We start from the raw sequence: 18636 nt of genomic DNA on the forward strand, positions 1-18636 counted from the left end.
AGTCCCAAATTCCCCGGTAAGCATGTCCAACTGCGAAAATGCTAGTACACACCCTCCCTCAGGTGTCCTCCCTCAGCATCTAGCCAATTGGGACCCACTCAACCTGACATCATTGCATGAAATCATAAAATCTATCAAATCTGGCTCCCCCCTTGACCCTTTTCCCCCTCAAATCCTCCTTTCACTCGACACCCCCTCCCTTACGCTTATCTTAGAGCTCCTGAACTCTTCTTTAATAGAGGCCAAAGTCCCTAAAGCATGAAAACATGCCATGGTCTCACCTCTACTGAAGAAAGCCACTGCTGATCCAAACGACCCCTCTAATTTTCCTCCAATTTCATTGCTACCCCTATTCTCCAAAATCTTGGAGAAACATATTGTAACCCAACTTACTCACTTCACAGAAACTAATCTCCTCCTCCACACATCCCAGTCGGGATTTAGGGCAGGTTTCTCAACGGAATCTACCCTATTGGGGGTTTCGGAAACGATACGCCGACAAGTTGATGAGGGGGAGACCGTGGCACTCATCTTACTCGACCTAAGTGCCGCATTTGACACGGTCTCCCACGCCATCCTCCTTAACACCTTGCAAACTTGTGGCATTACTGGACCTGCCCTGGCATGGCTAAAAAGTTTCCTCTCCGATAGAACCTTTCAAGTTTTCTCTTTCACATCCTCTTCCAAACTTCAGAATTCAGAATTTGGGGTTCCCCAGGGTTCGACACTCAGCCCCATACTATTTAACTTATACATCAGTCCCCTTGCCACCTTAGCTGAAAAATCTGGGTTGACGATCTACTCATACGCTGACAACACCCAGATTGTTTACTCACTTTCGGCGAATGCACACTCCAACCCGTCCTCCCTCCATTCGGGCCTTATTAACATTGCCAATTGGAAGTTTGAGAACAAACTAAAACTCAATGGAGGAAAGACTGAACTACTCCTGCTTGGGAAACATACTACCCTATGGGGCCCACAACATTGGCCTTCTCAGATGGGACCTACACCCACCCCTCCAAAACCGCTCGCAACTTGGGCATCATCTTTGATGAACAACTGTCAAATGAAACAACAGGCGATCAGAGTGGCAGCCACTTGTTTCCCCATACTCAAGTGGCTCAAGAAAATCAGGTGGATGCTCCCCCAGAACACACTAAAATCCGTAGTCCAAGCTCTAATTACATCTAGACTGGACTACGGCAACATCTTACATCTGGGGGCTTGCAAAGAAGTTACTAAGAAACTTCAAACAGTGCAAAACGAAGCAGTGAGGCTGATATGCATGATACCAAAAAAAGCACCAACTTCATCAGGTCTTCGGAGTCTCCATTGGCTCCGTATCGAACAACGAGCAAAATTTAAAGCTCTATGTTTCATGCATAGAATCAAGTCTGGCAAGGCCCCAGCCGATCTCAGCTCTCTTGTCATCAATATGTCCCTCCAAGAACCCTCCGTTCCTCAACCCAACACAAGTTCCAGATACCCAGGATCAATCGAGTTAGACAGGGTGGTCGCTCTTTTTCCTATCTGGCCCCCTCCCTATGGAACTCCCTTCCAATTCAGCTCCGCACGACCGATTGTTACCTTCAATTTCGTAAGAACCTAAAAACATGGTTGTTCAACCAATAATTCCGTTATCAACAGCTCACCCCCCTTTTTGTTTATACGCTCATTTTGTCCTCAGCGCCGGGAGACCTTAGGGTAGCTGTGCGCTCTACAAAAATAAATATAATAATAATAATAATCATGCACTGCCAACGATTCGTCATCATGCAGAAATCGCAGGATTTGCAAACGTAGATTTGCTTTGTCAGTTAGATAATGTAAGGGTCTCTCAAATGAGGGAGTGGACTTTTGTTTTGTTTTTTAACAGATTTTATTGAAGTATTCAGGAAGATACGCAACCGTAGACGGGGCTCAGTGCAGGGTAGCTCGTAATACAACGTACAATACAACAGTGCTCACAGAATCACATTGCAATTTCGAAAAGTATACAAATAAAGCACTTGAAGAATAAACTGCAATAGCCGCCCGGCCCTTTTCAGGCAGTCATACTTCCCACCACACAGCCACCGCTACTTCACGTCATAACTGTAAGAACATTCACCCTACCCTTCAGCCCCAGCCCCACCCCCACACCCCACCCTCGGCCGTGCCCTGTTCGTGTCAGGTCTGTGGAACTTACTAGCATCCCGGTGGAGTGGTTACATGTGTTGTTAGGTGCTATCACAAGAATTAATGGCGTCCTGGTGCTATGCCCCCCTTGTAAGCGGCCCACATGAAAGCGTTCAGTTATCCAAGTGGCGATAGTATCTAGGGGGTACTTGGTAACTCGTCAGCAGTGGAGGTGTCAGGGTTCCGCATTGCCTCCACCAATGTCTCCCAGGCCCTGGCTAGTTTGAGGGAGTCTTGACTCCATGCGGCCTTCCTAGCCGCACAACACTCTCAAAGCCCACCGTAGAAATTCCTTCTTCCAAACCATCACTCAGGGCCCTCATGGATCTTTCCAATTTCTGGCGATTTCCCTCTTTGCAAGAATAAAAGCCAAATCCTGGAACTTACTCGTAGCTTTGGTTTTGGCAGTGTGTGGGAACCAGCTCAAAAGGCAGTGTCCAGGGGCACAGGTGACCTCCTTCTCAATGACCTCAGTCAGAAGTCCCGTAATGGTCATCCAGTAATCCGCTATGCTTGGGCAGTCCCAATACATGTGCAGGGATTCGGCTCCTACTGCTCCACGTCTTGAGCATCTCATCCTCTCTACTGCGAAGTGCCCAGTAATCCTTCTAGGAGTAAGATGCACTCTATGCAATACACAGTAATTGATGAGCTTAAAGCTGTCATTTCTAGATACCTTGAGCATTTGCTCTAAAATAGTGTCCAGGTCTCTCCCCCGAAATGGGTACCCTCAAGTCTTCCTCCCAGTGGGCTCTAAGGGTGGTTAAGGACAACTTCATGTCTCCTCGTAATATTCGGTATAAAGTAGTACAGCTTTAAAGGGCCTCAACGAGGTGACAAGGGGCTGATAGCTTTGTGCATGAGGTGGTTCCGCGAAGCCCACTTTCCAGTGTCTACGAATAGGTGCCATTACCGGGACGCCCCTTTGCTGGGGCAGCTGTGCGCTTTAAAAATGGAAATAGCATAACATAACATAACATTACCATTCCATGAAGGAGGAAATGGCCCTGAGGCAGGTCATGTTGCAAGCAAAACTCCTCAAACTGGAGGAGCACTTCCACCTCAAAGAGGGTCCCGACGTTCATCGCCGCTGCGGCCACAGAGTCTGTTGTACCTCTCCAGTCGCCTCCATGTGGAAGTTCTGCCAGACAAGTCATCAGGACATCAAGGGAATACAGTAACTTCATCCAAATCTTCTGTAAGCTTCTACCCCAACAATGACTGAGAGAGAGGCCTTTTGTGACAGTAATAATGCATGCCATGATATTACTGGAGAGGGAGGGGTGCTCCATATTGTGACTGAAGAAAGGAGTCGAGGTTTCATAGAGTCAAAGAGGAGCTCACTGACCATTCATCCTTCTGGGCTGGTTCAAGTGGCCACAGGTCAGCCTGGGAGTTAGGGTCCAGATCTCACAGTCACCAACTAACTATGTAACCTGGAAAAAACCAGATAGATGTTCTGTTATATGACCCTATTGAACGTATGCATATGTGGAGACTGGATAATGTGAGCTTAGAGCTTATTTATGAGCCGGTTTGTGTTGCTCTTGCACCACAAAACGTGGTGCTAGAACACCGCAAACCTTACATGGAATTTATGAAGCCATGCAAGGCCACTGTTTGTGGCCCTAATGGGCTCCATAAATCTGGAGTATGGCAATGCAGCACACATCGCTGAATTGCCTTACTCTCTCCTAGGATGCATTCCATGGGCGTTGCATGTTTGTTCCTTCACGAAACCGATGGATATTAACGCATTCCCATATTTACCAGAATTGGTAGACCTAGGAATGCGCCAAAAAGATATTCCTTCTTAGGGGAGGCGTAACGAAGCGAAATGTCTTTATTTCTCCTTGTTACACCCGCTTTCTATGTCTGCTGTTTTCTGCAGCATACATAGACAGAGGAATGTGCCTCAGGATTGTTTTTGTGCAAATAGGTGTCCATTTCTGCACAAAAACAATCCTGCATGCAATGCAGGCACCCTTGCACGGCGGTGCAAGTGTGCTGCATTGGCAATAGGGTGTCAAACGGGCAGCAGTGCAGGGAAAAAGGCAAGATGAATTGTTTCTCTAAGAAGAGAGGAGGGGTAGTGCACTACTAGGTTTTTACTTCAGGGTTTCTGCCCTAGAAGAGGAGTCCATGAAAGAGCAGTACCCAACATAGGCAATGTAAGCGGGCCACTGTGCCCCGTAAGATTTCTGAGTATAAGGGATTGGTGTCCCTGTTGGAAATGCAGTATACAGAGCAAAAGTTACCGGGTATTTCACCTACCTTAGAAGATCCTAGCATCCCAATGAGGGTTTTGTAGGATTACCCAAGACAATCGAGCCCCACACTTTCACAATTCAATTTCCGGCAAATCTACATCTCCATAAAATATAAGGCCCCCATACAAGACTATGAAATACATGAAAGAAAGTCCCTTTTGGTAGCTATGCAGTAAATATATAAATCTATCTGTAGTATCTATAGTATGTTATATATCTATATATATATATTTTTTTTCTCAAAATCACTGAGAAAAAAAATAAAGGATAAAGTGACATTATAATTAGGTGAAAATGTCTTCTTAAACAAACGAAAAAACAATACTAAACTGAAGAAACTCTAACCTGTGCCCCCGCCATGCAAAGTGCTGCTCTCAATAATGCCAAAGAATATTTCAATGTTCTTCTGTAAATCAAATAAGTGATGTGACCAATGATGTAATTTAACATGTCATGAGTGATGTAGTACGTGTGGTCATAATCAGGGCATTGCGAGGGTGCGAGTAGTAGTTTCTTCAGTTAACTGTAACGGGTGAATTTCAGCGTTTTCTTTAGTTTATTATGTTAATTTTTAACTAACATTTTCATCTAATTAAATGTTGTTTTAACCTTTGTGTTTTTTAGTGAATATCAATGGTTTTTAACATAAAGTAAGTTTTTATTACCAACCTGTCAGTCTTAGAGTGGTCTTCTCCCAAAGCTTTTGCCTTCCTCCATCCATATTTTCTTTACCCCATTTTTGTTGGCTTAGGACTCTGTGCACTTTACCACAGCTAACCAGTGCTAAAGTGTGTGTGCTCACTCATTTAAATACAGTAAGATTGACTTATACCCAACTGGCATATTTAATTGCCTTATAAGTTCCTAGTTATGTGGTGTTGCATGTGCCCGGGCCTGTAAATTAAATGCTGCTGTGAGCCTGCAGTACTTGTTGTGCCACCCACTTAAGTAAAGTAGCCTTACAAACCTGTATCAGGCCTACCATTGCAGCCTGAGTGGGCAGTTTTAAACTGCCATTCCCACCTGGCAATATTAACCTGTTGCCAGGTCTAACCCTTTGATTTTAGTACATATAAGTTACCCAGAGGGTAGGGCCTACAGAGCAGGGTGCAATGTATTTAAAACGTAGGAGATGTACTTTGAAGTTTCACATGTTGTGATAGTGAAAAACTCTTATATTGGTTTTTCATATTGCAAGGCCTACCTCTCCCATACTATAACTTGGGGTTACCTTATTACACTTAATAAGGATAACTTGCATGGGAGCAGGTAAACTGCTCATGTTTGATATCTTTGGAAGTGTAATGAAAAATTATTTTTTATAGTTAAGTCAGATTTTGAAATATACTTTTGAAAAATCTACTTTTAGAAAGTTGTAATTTTCCTACCTTAGCCATTTAGTGCCTGCAGGCTGTCTCTGGGCCACATGACCAGGTGTATTCTTCCAAGACAGCCATATACAATAAATAGCTTATATGTGCCTGGATAGGCCATCACTGGTAGGATGGTGACTGGGCTGGGGATAACCCTACTTGCACCCAAATTGGCTGTGTTCTGCCTTCAACACAGAAGGAGCACAAGGGGGAAAGAAACAGTCAGGCCACCCCCACTCAGCAATCTATCAACAGAAAAAGACCTGACTGATATTGGGCAAAACCCCTGATCCTTAAGACACCAGAGGTGTCTGTCCCTTTTCTCAAAACTCCCTCAAAGGTAGGGCTCACTGCCACTAGTCCAAGAGTCTATATGTTCAATTTGAACACAAATTTCAATACACCACAAGAAAAGGAAACCCGCCAGAGAAATGCGTGAAAAAATGTGAGAAAGAGAAGAAAGCACCTCACGGTAGTAACACCAAGGGGGGATTGCTGGTTGGTACTCACTAGCGCACCCACTTAACATCGGTTGCTTTCTTCCCATAAAGAAAAAGTGTGTGTTTCATCAAAGAGTTCTCAAGGGTGAGGAAAAGGAAAAAGACAGACAGTGAAATAACGAATATAGATCCACGGTCAGTGCTAGTGTCACTAAAGTGCCCACTGGTCCTCTAGAAGCTTCTTCCACTTCAAAGAAGTCACCAGGTTTAAACATGGACCTCAGACACCAACTCTTCAGTACACTTCTGGACCCGTGGAAGACTATACCTGTAACCAGGGCCACCAGTGTGACTCCAAAGGCTTGTTACTTGTAACTGGCACCTGCACTCTGTAACTGTGAGTCCTACTCTGCCAAGTGGTGCCACCCCAGTTCTGGACCCTTGGAAGTGGTCCTGACGGTGCTCTGCCAGCCCATGGAGTAGAACCAACGCATCACCTCTGCTGCATTTACTTTCCCGGCACAAGGACTTCGCATTCAGCAGCATCATCTGAACCACAGCGTAAAGCATTCCAAATGCAAGCCCTTACATCGCAAGCCTCTCATAGACCACAAGCCCAAGAACTTCTTTGGAACCAGCCAAAGCAGAACGCCTCCTCAAGGAAGCAGTAGATGCAAGATCTTGCATTTCAGCCTCGAAGTTCTCTAGAACCGACGCTGCGCGATGCATCTCTGGCTGGGACCTCTCATCACCTCGTCTGTGCAACAGATCCTTGGCACTAGACCACTCCATGCTCAACAACCAGGATTTAAGGTACGCTTGTTAAGCGGTCCTTACTGGGTCCCCATATCCGGCCTGTGCTATATCACGGTCGGCCTGAACTGGTGACTTTATACTGGTCTGGCGCAACCAGATAACTTCAGTTGGCGATTTGGGCTTTTTGGCTCTATAGTCACTGAAATCTTTAAAACTGCATATCTCCGGTTCTCCTAGTTGGAATTCTGTCATTTTAGTCTTGTTTTATTTATTAAAATCTACTCTACTTTGCTAATTTGGAGTAGCATTTTTGTGTTGAGTCTTCACTTTAAAACTGTTTGAAATGCTGCATATATGTGTGGAAAAGTAAATTTTGCCATGTTCTGTGTCCCTACGTGTCCTCCATCTTATGATTATGTGTGCATGATTAATATGCATATGTATTCCCCATGATCGATTAAAGACGCAATTACAGTTGTGTCCATCTCTAGTATGCCAGTTTCCAGTTCTCGTGAAAGCTACGAATATCAGGCCTATGTAAAGTTACGTTGCCACGTTTCTCAGTGTGCACGTTATTTCATTGAAAAGTCCCCGTTTCTAGGCCTCAAAAGGGCCTGGACACCAGATTCAGCTCCTGTCTCCTGAATCCTCGCTGAGGAGCGATACAGCCCCCACCTGTATCCTTGACCCTTCACTTACTTCCTGCCTCACAGTGCCCGGCTCGGCCTGGCTCTGCCTGTTAGTCTGCCAAGAGTATGTTATGATTCTAGTTATCAGTCCAGCCCTCCTTCTCTGCATTCCTAAGCTACTGAATCGCATCAATAGTTTCCGTCACAGTCTAGCCTTTACGTCTCCATGTAAGAGAAATACTGTATTAATGGTCATTTAATATTCCTCAGCACGTACTACATGTAGAATAATGCATGCACCAGTCTTAGAGTCTGTTAGCCTTTACCCCGATAGCTTTTGGATTCTATCAACATGTTCTCTAAACATCAGATACTAGATATTGTTTAGGTACATGTCGCCCTGACTCTCCAGACTTCAGTCTCTACTCCTAGCACAGAGTTCATAGCCCCCAGCTTCTCCTAGTAACACGTCATTGTCAGTTTACGCGCACCATTAGGTTAGAGGTCCCGGCTCCTTAGGTAGCCCCCTCCATGTTTCCGCCCCATTTATGACATATTCTGTTACGTTTACATCACATGTCTATGTACACGCCTCTTGTTACACCTACTTTCACCCTTATCTTTCGCGACTGCTATTGACCACACCCACTGCTCCGCCTACTGTATTCATTATAATGCAACTATTTTAGTATATATGCTTGTGTACTGTTATTAAATGTTACGCCGATCCTGATCCAGCCCCCGGCAGCGCTGCCATCCTATTCCTGTGCAGGTTGTTCTGTTCCTGTCCTTTATGCTGTATTAAACCTGCAAACTCCTACTACCTCGAATCTTGACTCTTATTTATTGAGCTATCTGTTATTGCTATGTCCAGTAAAACCTAGATCCGGTATTATTTATTTATATACCACATAATGGCGCCCGAACAGGGACTTGCCCTTTCCCCACGCGCCGGTGAAGCCACGCCGGCCCCCTGACCCTCTGCAGCCGTGACGGAACCATACCGTGCACGTGCAGATATTTCTGCTTCAAGTATCCCTCAGGCCCACGGAGGAGACGGAGGTGGCGGTCCAGCATCCAGACGAGGCGGTGGAGGAACGCGGCGAGTCCCGACCAGAGCCCAAGCCGAGAGTCCAAGGTCCGGAGGCCCACCCGTAACAGAAGTCCGAAGTTCGTCCGTCCGGCGTCGAAGCAGTCCAGTCCAGTCCGAGGCCTTCCGTTCTTGCTGCCCGGTGAGTACCATTGCTGGGGTAGTATCTAGACAGGGTCAATCTAAATTGACTCTGGTCCGTGGGTTGGTGGTACACAGACCAAAAAAAAAAAACGAAGTGTCCACTTCGGTGGATGCGGGTCCTGACGTGTCTCTTTATGAGACCGGTAAGTTTCGTACTGTTTTAGCAGTACATCTAGTTTCTGTTCTAGTCAGTTCTGTTCTCGAGAAATTCATGTATTCTGTTTTCAGTATTCCAGGTAGTATTCTGTTCGAACTGATATTTTAAATGTTCTTCATGTATTTTAATGTCATGGTATGAATGTGGAGTAATTATCGTGTTCATTGTGTATTGTATTGTGTCTAGATTAACAGTTCAGTCATGCCGTTATTTTCCAGACTACGTCAGTTAAGAACTAGAAAAGGTCTGTTAGAAGAAGCAGTTCCTGTCCCGCCTAGGGACAGTCCAGGTCATTTTATGTATCAGAAGCATGGCATAAGTGCCATATTGTATTTAGATTTATGGGTAGAGTATACCAAACAGTTAGAAGAAAAGTATAGATGGCCCGTATCAGGCACATGGGATGCCGAGTGCATCATGCGAGTAGAAGAAGCATTATGGAAAAAGAAAGCCAGACAGTCACAGAAAGATGCCATCGAGTTATGGCGCAAAGAATCTCATAAAAGAACCGAAAAAGAAATCAGAAGGTCAGAATTAAGTAGAGAATCCTTAGAACGAGCCCAAGAAAGGGAACTAATCGAGATAGGTGAACGAGTCAAAACTGAACAGTCAGATAGACAGAGGCATTAAGGGTATGTATCCTCTTCTTGCCGAGGGCTTGCCAAAAGCGACCCCGGAGGCATCCAGTAATTTTCCGCCACCATTAGTTCCGACCAAGCTACGTCACAAACCGACCGCAGCTGATATTTTCATCTCGTCCTACTTGGACGACACAGTCCCAGAATATGCAAATCCTGTTCCGCCAGTCCCTGTAAATGATGCCATTCCTGCTCCTCCAGACACCGGAGTACCTGCCACGGTACCCCCGGTCCAGCCTACACTACAATTTCCCACTCTGCCAGCACGAAGAGTATCAGTCGATGATACCAGTTTAGGGGCCGCAGGAGGAGGTCCTCCTGGTACCCCGCCACCACACCAACGTAGAACGTTGGCCGAGTTACATGAATGTGCGTTACAACGTACGCCCAAATTTAAGTCCGTTGCAGATATCCGACGAGCTCTCACTGAATGCCGCTATGATCCGGTTGCAGGTGATGATAGTACAGTAATATATTCCATCCGTGTAAGACGGGTGACCGGGTATTTAGACACCCTACCAGATATGAAAGGAGATCTAGACAGAATATATCGTTTCATCCGTACAGGGGATGATCCAGAAAGTATTGGTGAAGCCATGTCCCAAAGGAAAGCTGAGATCCAGCTCATGATATTAAAGTTTCTGATTAATTGTCTAATAGGAGAACAAGACTACCCGACTAAAGATCCGGCCGAAATGAGAATCCTGACAAGGTGGAGTGATAATATAGCCGAGGGTAAGCACAAGACTATCAGTAGTATAGAGAGTATGTACAAGAGAATTCGTAAAGAAATAATAAAGTTACATGAACAACGTAAAGCAGCACAAGTAAGCGAGAAAGAGAATGACTCTTCTACTGAAGAGGTAGAGGACGAGAATCCCGTCAGAATAGCGTATGTAGGAAAATCTAGATTTCCAGACCGACATTCACGTCTAGACTACAAGAAAACTGTTCATCATCCGGCACCAGAACAAGGTTCTCTAGAACAAGTATTTCAAGCTACCGATCACATTCTGAAATCACGAATCGGTTATAGTGAGTTAAGTACTATGCATGAACAAGAACTAGTCCGATCAGCAGTCCGATGGATTACTGATTCTACCACTTTTCCAGATGAAATAGTGGCACAAATGTTTCTGAAATTGCCCCCAGCCGAGCAGCGACTGGTGGGTATGTATATGATCCAACACCTCATTACATTGTATGAGGGTCAACACTCTGATCCAGGTCCGTTACATGATGTCCTGAACGAGTTACTCCAGTATAGATGGAAAGGTCTAGGTACCGATTTAATTAGTGTTATTCTAGAACAGCGCCACAAATATAGAACGTTCTTGAACCCGCATTTTGTTCATGTCTCACCCCCAGAAAGTAAACCGTTTTACATAGATAGACAGAATCCGTTACGAGAAGTACACCCAGTCAGGACAACAGATGGTGAAATGCAACGAGTGTTTGTTTACACTCCGATTACCAAGATGGAACTCTTAGAGATGAAGAAATTAATTCCCTGTCACGACAAAGATCCAGCAGGGTTCCACCGAGAATTAAAGGACATGCTCCGTATGGGAGAATACACGTATCCAGATATAATTAAAATGCTAAAAGTCCTGTTGCCCGCAGGGGTATACGAAAAACTCAAGGAAAAAGAATGGGAGGTGGGAGAGAAAAAGATCGATTGGGCAGTTCTAGAAGCTGAAGATAAGATACGAGTACCAGGTACCGGTCTTGGAGAGAAATGTAAAGAATTACCAGAACTGTTAATACAAGTTTTGCCCAGATTATTAGCAACTAAAAAGGAAGACTGGGATGCAATCTCAGCCTGTAAACAGAAACAAGACGAAGACACTAGTGATTTTTATTCTAGATTTGAAAAATGTTTTATTATAAACAGTGGCCTCAAGACAAGTAGCGAGTCATACCCTCATCTTTTTGTTACTAAATTAGTCGAGAATTCGAGTCCACAAGTTAAGAATCGAGTTTTGAAAGTCGAAAGTACCTGGCAAGCTAATACCCCGTCCCAGATGTTACAGATGCTTCAGTATCACCAGAATAGAATCAGAGAAGAACAAGATCATGAAAGAAAACGTATGAAAGACACGAAAATGAAAGTACTAGTTGCACAATCTGTTCCACAAGACAGTCAGAAGAGGGGTCCGAATCAAGCGAGTCATTCTACAGCTCCCGTTAAAGGGACATGCAATTATTGTAAACAGCCAGGTCATTTCATAAACGAGTGTGCAGTTCTGAAACACAATATAGCTACTGGTAAGACTAAAGAAAGACCACGTCCGCCTAGACAAGAACAAGTTTCACAGACTTTTCAGTCACAGAATGCACAACAGACAGTTCCAGCACCGCAGCCTATTGCTGCAACACAGCATGTTACACAGCAGATGTACCAGTATGCACAGTCTGAGTATCCAGAGTATCAGCCATATTCATGAAACAGCCTAGAGAGGGAGGTAGGCTTGCCTCTCATCGAGATTCCTGTAGATCAAGAAGGTCCCTATGTTCATAGTCAAGTACTAGGGAAAGACAGAAAGTTTCTGATTGATACAGGGGCAAGTAGGACCACCATTAGTCACGCCGAAGTTCCAGGGGCTCCGCTCTCAGGCTCTAGAAATGTTTCCCTTGGATTTTCAGGAAAACCTATTGTGAATGAGATTTCTAAGCCAGTTACTCTAGAAGTAGGTCCATTGTCCCGAACTATAGATCTGTTACTTACGAAGTCATGTCCAGAAAATCTGTTAGGCATTAAAACACTGAAAGAATTAGGTGCAGTTATTTGCTGCTCCCCAGAAGGAATACGACTGTTCTTACGTGACTTCAAGGGTCACTATGTATTACGAGATTTTGATCCGAGATTGTCTAATGTTCCGCAGCATCTATGGGCGCAAGGTCCAACTGATGTAGGTTATATGCAAATCACACCCCATCGTGTGACTCTCAAGCCAGGTGTAGTGTTACCACGAATCAGACAGTACAGATTGCCACCTGAGGCTGTAGCAGCCTTATCCAAAATTATTGACGAGCTCATCGCTCAAGGAGTAGTTGTAGAAACCGACTCCAATGTATGTAATTCTCCGATCATTCCAGTCATGAAACGTACTGATCCAAATGCACCCCCAGTATATCGATTAGTGATTGACCTACGAGAACTTAATAAATGTATTATTCCCCAGTATCCAGTTGTCCCAGATATCTCTTCCCTATTGACAGCCATTGATTCCGAAGCCTCATTTTTCACAGTCATAGACCTCAAGAACGCGTTTTTCAGTGTCCCCATTCATCCAGACAGCCAGTTTCTTTTCGGATTTTGTTTAAATGGAAGGAGCTATATGTTCACACGAGCTCCTCAAGGTTTCACAGAAAGTCCTAGTATTTACAGTCAAGCACTTAAGAGACAACTAGACAACATTCACATGCCAACTGACACTGCCCTGCTCCAGTATGTCGATGATCTACTGATCACAGCCCGTTCTGAACGTGCTTGCGAGCGAGCATCACTTACAGTCTTATATTTCCTTGCCGAGATGGGGCACAAGGTGTCCCCTTCTAAGCTTCAATTCTGTGTCCAGCAAGTGATCTATTTAGGCCACTTACTGTCCAAGAGGGGTAGGCAGTTGACACCAGACCGTATCCAGTTAATAGCGAGTCTTCCTCAGCCCAAGACACAGAAGGAGGTACGTGCTTTTATCGGCCTTACTTCTTATTGTAGACAATGGATTCCTCAGTATGCATTTCTAGCTAAACCACTGATACAGTTAACGACACAGGAGGCAGCCCTATCGACTGTCCTCCCTTGGACATCTGAACATACACTTAGTTTCAATGAGTTAAAGAAAGCTTTATGCCAAGCTCCAGTTCTAGCTACACCGAACTACAGTAAGCCTTTTACACTTTTCGTCACTGAACGCGAAGGTACAGCATTATCTGTTCTCACACAAGATCAAGCAGGACAATACAAGCCCTGTGCTTATTTTTCGAGCACATTAGATCCTGTAGCCCAGGCTCTGCCTGCGTGCCTCAAGTCAGTTGCAGCCACAGCACTAGCTATCAGACAAAGTGATTCCATAGTATTAGGACATTCCTTGACAGTACAAGTTCCACACTCCGTGGAAGTTCTTTTAAACCGAACACAAACTCAGCACTTGACAATTGCACGTTTAACAGGTTATGAATTGACACTGTTCCAGCCACACATAGAAATCAGACGCTGCAACGTTCTAAATCCTGCTACACTGTTACCATCAGTTAATTCGAATCCTGCCACACACGACTGTGTGGAAGTAGTTAACACTATGACAAAGCCAAGACAAGATCTGACAGATATTCCATTACCAGATCCCGACCTGACACTTTATGTGGATGGTTCATGTATGAGAACAAGTACAGGAGAACTAGTAGCCGCGTATGCAGTGACTACTGACACTGAAGTTATAGAAACACACCGTATTGACACCCTGTCTGCTCAAGCAGCAGAGCTAGTTGCTCTGACACAAGCCTGCATACACGCTAAGAACCTGAAAGTTAATGTTTACACAGATTCACGCTACGCATTTGGAGTCGTACACGACTTTGGAGTGCTCTGGCAGGAGAGAGGTTTCATGACTTCTCATGGAACCAAGATTCAGCATGGTCTCCTTATTCAAGCTCTGTTAGATGCCATACATTTACCGACATCTATTGCTATCATGAAGTGCAAAGCACATACGAAAGTTACTGACATTATTTCCCAAGGTAATGATCTAGCAGATCGCACAGCCAAGCTTACAGCACAGACTCCAGTTAACCCGACACAGACACATACTCCAGATCTGACTACCTGTATGACAGTTAAGGACCCTACTCAAGATGTCATAGATATCCAGTTACATGCTACTCCCGATGAAATCAAGAAATGGTCCGAACAAGGAGGGGTCCAGACAGATCAGGGATGGGTAACGAAGGGTAAAGCCACATGGTTTCTCCCCGACTCCATGGTTCAAGTCATTATCAATACCGCACATAGTCCAGCACATTTAGGAGAAAAAGCTATGTTAGACAGTATCCAGAACATTTGGTTCAACAAGCATTTACGAGCTGCGGCCAAGCAGAAAGTCCGTACCTGTATGATATGTTGTCAGTTTAATCCAGGTAAAAGTGTCCCGGTGGAACAAGGTGGATTCCAGCCCCCTGACCACCCTTTTGAAGTCCTCCAGATGGATTATATTCAGATGGAGCGATGTCGAGGTTTCAAGTATGTCCTTGTAGTTGTATGCGCTTTGTCCAGGTGGACAGAGGCATATCCAGTCCCAGATTACACAGCCGCGACCACTGCCAAACAGTTGGTTCGTGAGTTCTTCCCCCGTTATGGACTCCCCAGAGTCGTATATTCTGATAACGGCCAGCCATTCTCATCTGAGTTGATGAAACATGTTTCCCTTTTGTTAGGGTACCAGTGGAAGTTCCATTGTGTACGCCATCCAGAAGCAGCTGGTCTAGTAGAGAGACATAATCAAACCCTGAAAATCCGTATTGCCAAGATTTGTAAAGAGAAAGGTGTGGACTGGCTAGTAGCTCTGCCAGTCGCTTTATTTTATATGCGCATGGTCGCACATTCCAGATCAGGTCTGTCCCCGTATGAGGTCGTATTCGGCCGCCCCCCTAACATGTGGGGTACACCTAGACCTCGAAGTATTACCGATGTTTCAAGTAATATGCTGACAGATTACCTAGCTTCCTTGATGTCTGCCCTCAACTCTTGTCGTTCACAGGTTGCTGCCGCATTTCCAGACAATACCGAGGTGGCACCGCATGACATCGTTCCCGGATGCATGGTTCTTGTCCGGAATTTTGATCGTTCAAGTCCGCTGGAGCCCCGCTGGAAGGAACCCCGACAGGTCCTCCTGGCCACCCGTACTGCCGTCAAGCTGGAAGGCAGGAAGGGCTGGGTCCACCTGTCACATGTGAAAAGATTTTTTGGACTAAAGCCTGTTTCTAAGAACATTTCCGAGGATCTTAAGGACTGCCAAAGTACTATTCTTAAGGACTGTCCCGCAAAAGACTATGATATTGAACCCTCCCCGTTAGAGAAAACTCCGCAACAGGAGTATAAGCTCAAATTAAGGTCTAGTAAAATAAGTCAGCCAGTTTGATTGTCTAAGTCCTCCCCTAGGTGAAACGGTTAGACCGGTTTCTGACATGTATATAATAGACCCCCATAGTGAGAGAGTTAGTCAAAACTCAATCCGATGTATCGTTTTTCTAAGTTTCATATTGTTTTTCAGCCTTATGTTTACCTGCACAGGTTATGCTTTTTATTTGTATTTTCCAGTTTCTCATGTAAATAAGTCTGCTAATGCTACAGTAGAGCACACGTTTAGTGATCTGCCTCCTCATGAACTCTCTTATCGTCTCGCTATGCGAAATAATTCTTTTATCCGCATGTTACATTATTCACACCAGACCAACAATGCCACTAATTGTTGGGTGTGTGGTCGACTCCCCCCTTTCCAGACACCGAAGGGAGTTCTGCCACTCTTTCCTTATCCATTTTCACATAATGGTTCGTGTGGAGCATGGTCCACGTTAACGTCATCCTCAACAGATATGTCTTTTCTTAACAGTACATGTTTTCCAGACAAGCAAGGTCTTCCCCACAGAACAGGGTTAGATCTAGAAAATGAAGTTTATAATTTAGGTAATTATTCTTCGAATTTCATGGTCCTGAATGTTCAGTCTGATACTACTCCAGACTTACCTGCTATGTCAGTACTACCAGTTAAAGGCGAATTATGTGTCCGAAAGAATGGTTCCGTACATGTAGGCCATAGTGATTGTACTACTATCGTCAAGTATAGTGACAGTGGGAAATCTATTTTCAAAGCTTCACGTCATTCTTATTTTGTTTGTGGTCAGACCGCATATGTTCGTCTGCCCCTCGATTGGGAGGGAACCTGTTACATTGCCTTCCTACTGCCACCAGTTTTTCTAGCCCCACCTGACTACCATAGGAATTCCCACCTAGTACATACTAGACACAAAAGAGACCTCCCGATTGTCGATTATACTGAAACTGCTCTAGAACAATACATAGATATCAATAAAGGTGTCTTCCCTTATTTAGGTACTGTCGTGAATAGTAAACTGATACGTAGATTAACGAGAACCCTTGAAGCAGTAGTGATTGAGACTACTTCTGCTCTAAGTAACTTAACCGAGGAGCAATCCTTTATGAGAATTGTCGTGCTCCAGAATCGTCTCGTCCTTGACGTCATACTGGCCGATAGGGGCGGGGCCTGTAGAGTCATCGGATCTAGTTGCTGCATTTTCATTCCTAATAACGCGCCGTCTGTTTATTCAGCCATAACCAGACTCCATAAAATTGCCCATATGTTACACCAAGATCCAGGCACCTGGACATGGTCCGGTTGGTTCTGGAATATAATTTCCGCCTGGGGATGGAAAGTATTGTCATTTCTGGGTATTGCAGTAGCGATCATATTCAGTTGCTGCCTCTGTTTACAATGTGGCCCTGCGATTTGCGGCATTTGTGCTACCTCTTGTATTCCTAGTCCCAAGTCCCGTTCTAAATCCCGTTCCAAGAAAATTCGAGACGAGCAAATGATACTGTATGAAATGATAGATGGTATCATGAATATTGATGTTTCCTGATGGAAACGTAGTGACAAGGAGGGAATGTGGAAAAGTAAATTTTGCCATGTTCTGTGTCCCTACGTGTCCTCCATCTTATGATTATGTGTGCATGATTAATATGCATATGTATTCCCCATGATCGATTAAAGACGCAATTACAGTTGTGTCCATCTCTAGTATGCCAGTTTCCAGTTCTCGTGAAAGCTACGAATATCAGGCCTATGTAAAGTTACGTTGCCACGTTTCTCAGTGTGCACGTTATTTCATTGAAAAGTCCCCGTTTCTAGGCCTCAAAAGGGCCTGGACACCAGATTCAGCTCCTGTCTCCTGAATCCTCGCTGAGGAGCGATACAGCCCCCACCTGTATCCTTGACCCTTCACTTACTTCCTGCCTCACAGTGCCCGGCTCGGCCTGGCTCTGCCTGTTAGTCTGCCAAGAGTATGTTATGATTCTAGTTATCAGTCCAGCCCTCCTTCTCTGCATTCCTAAGCTACTGAATCGCATCAATAGTTTCCGTCACAGTCTAGCCTTTACGTCTCCATGTAAGAGAAATACTGTATTAATGGTCATTTAATATTCCTCAGCACGTACTACATGTAGAATAATGCATGCACCAGTCTTAGAGTCTGTTAGCCTTTACCCCGATAGCTTTTGGATTCTATCAACATGTTCTCTAAACATCAGATACTAGATATTGTTTAGGTACATGTCGCCCTGACTCTCCAGACTTCAGTCTCTACTCCTAGCACAGAGTTCATAGCCCCCAGCTTCTCCTAGTAACACGTCATTGTCAGTTTACGCGCACCATTAGGTTAGAGGTCCCGGCTCCTTAGGTAGCCCCCTCCATGTTTCCGCCCCATTTATGACATATTCTGTTACGTTTACATCACATGTCTATGTACACGCCTCTTGTTACACCTACTTTCACCCTTATCTTTCGCGACTGCTATTGACCACACCCACTGCTCCGCCTACTGTATTCATTATAATGCAACTATTTTAGTATATATGCTTGTGTACTGTTATTAAATGTTACGCCGATCCTGATCCAGCCCCCGGCAGCGCTGCCATCCTATTCCTGTGCAGGTTGTCCTGTTCCTGTCCTTTATGCTGTATTAAACCTGCAAACTCCTACTACCTCGAATCTTGACTCTTATTTATTGAGCTATCTGTTATTGCTATGTCCAGTAAAACCTAGATCCGGTATTATTTATTTATATACCACATATCCTTTACACATTGCCTCTAAATTAAGTCTGACTGCTATGTGCCAAGCTACCAGTGGGTTGAGCACAGGTTAGTTTTAACTCTTCCTG

The sequence above is a fragment of the Lissotriton helveticus genome, chromosome 4_1 (genome assembly GCF_964261635.1).
Source record: "Lissotriton helveticus chromosome 4_1, aLisHel1.1, whole genome shotgun sequence".
NCBI classification, from domain to species: Eukaryota; Metazoa; Chordata; class Amphibia; order Caudata; family Salamandridae; genus Lissotriton; species Lissotriton helveticus.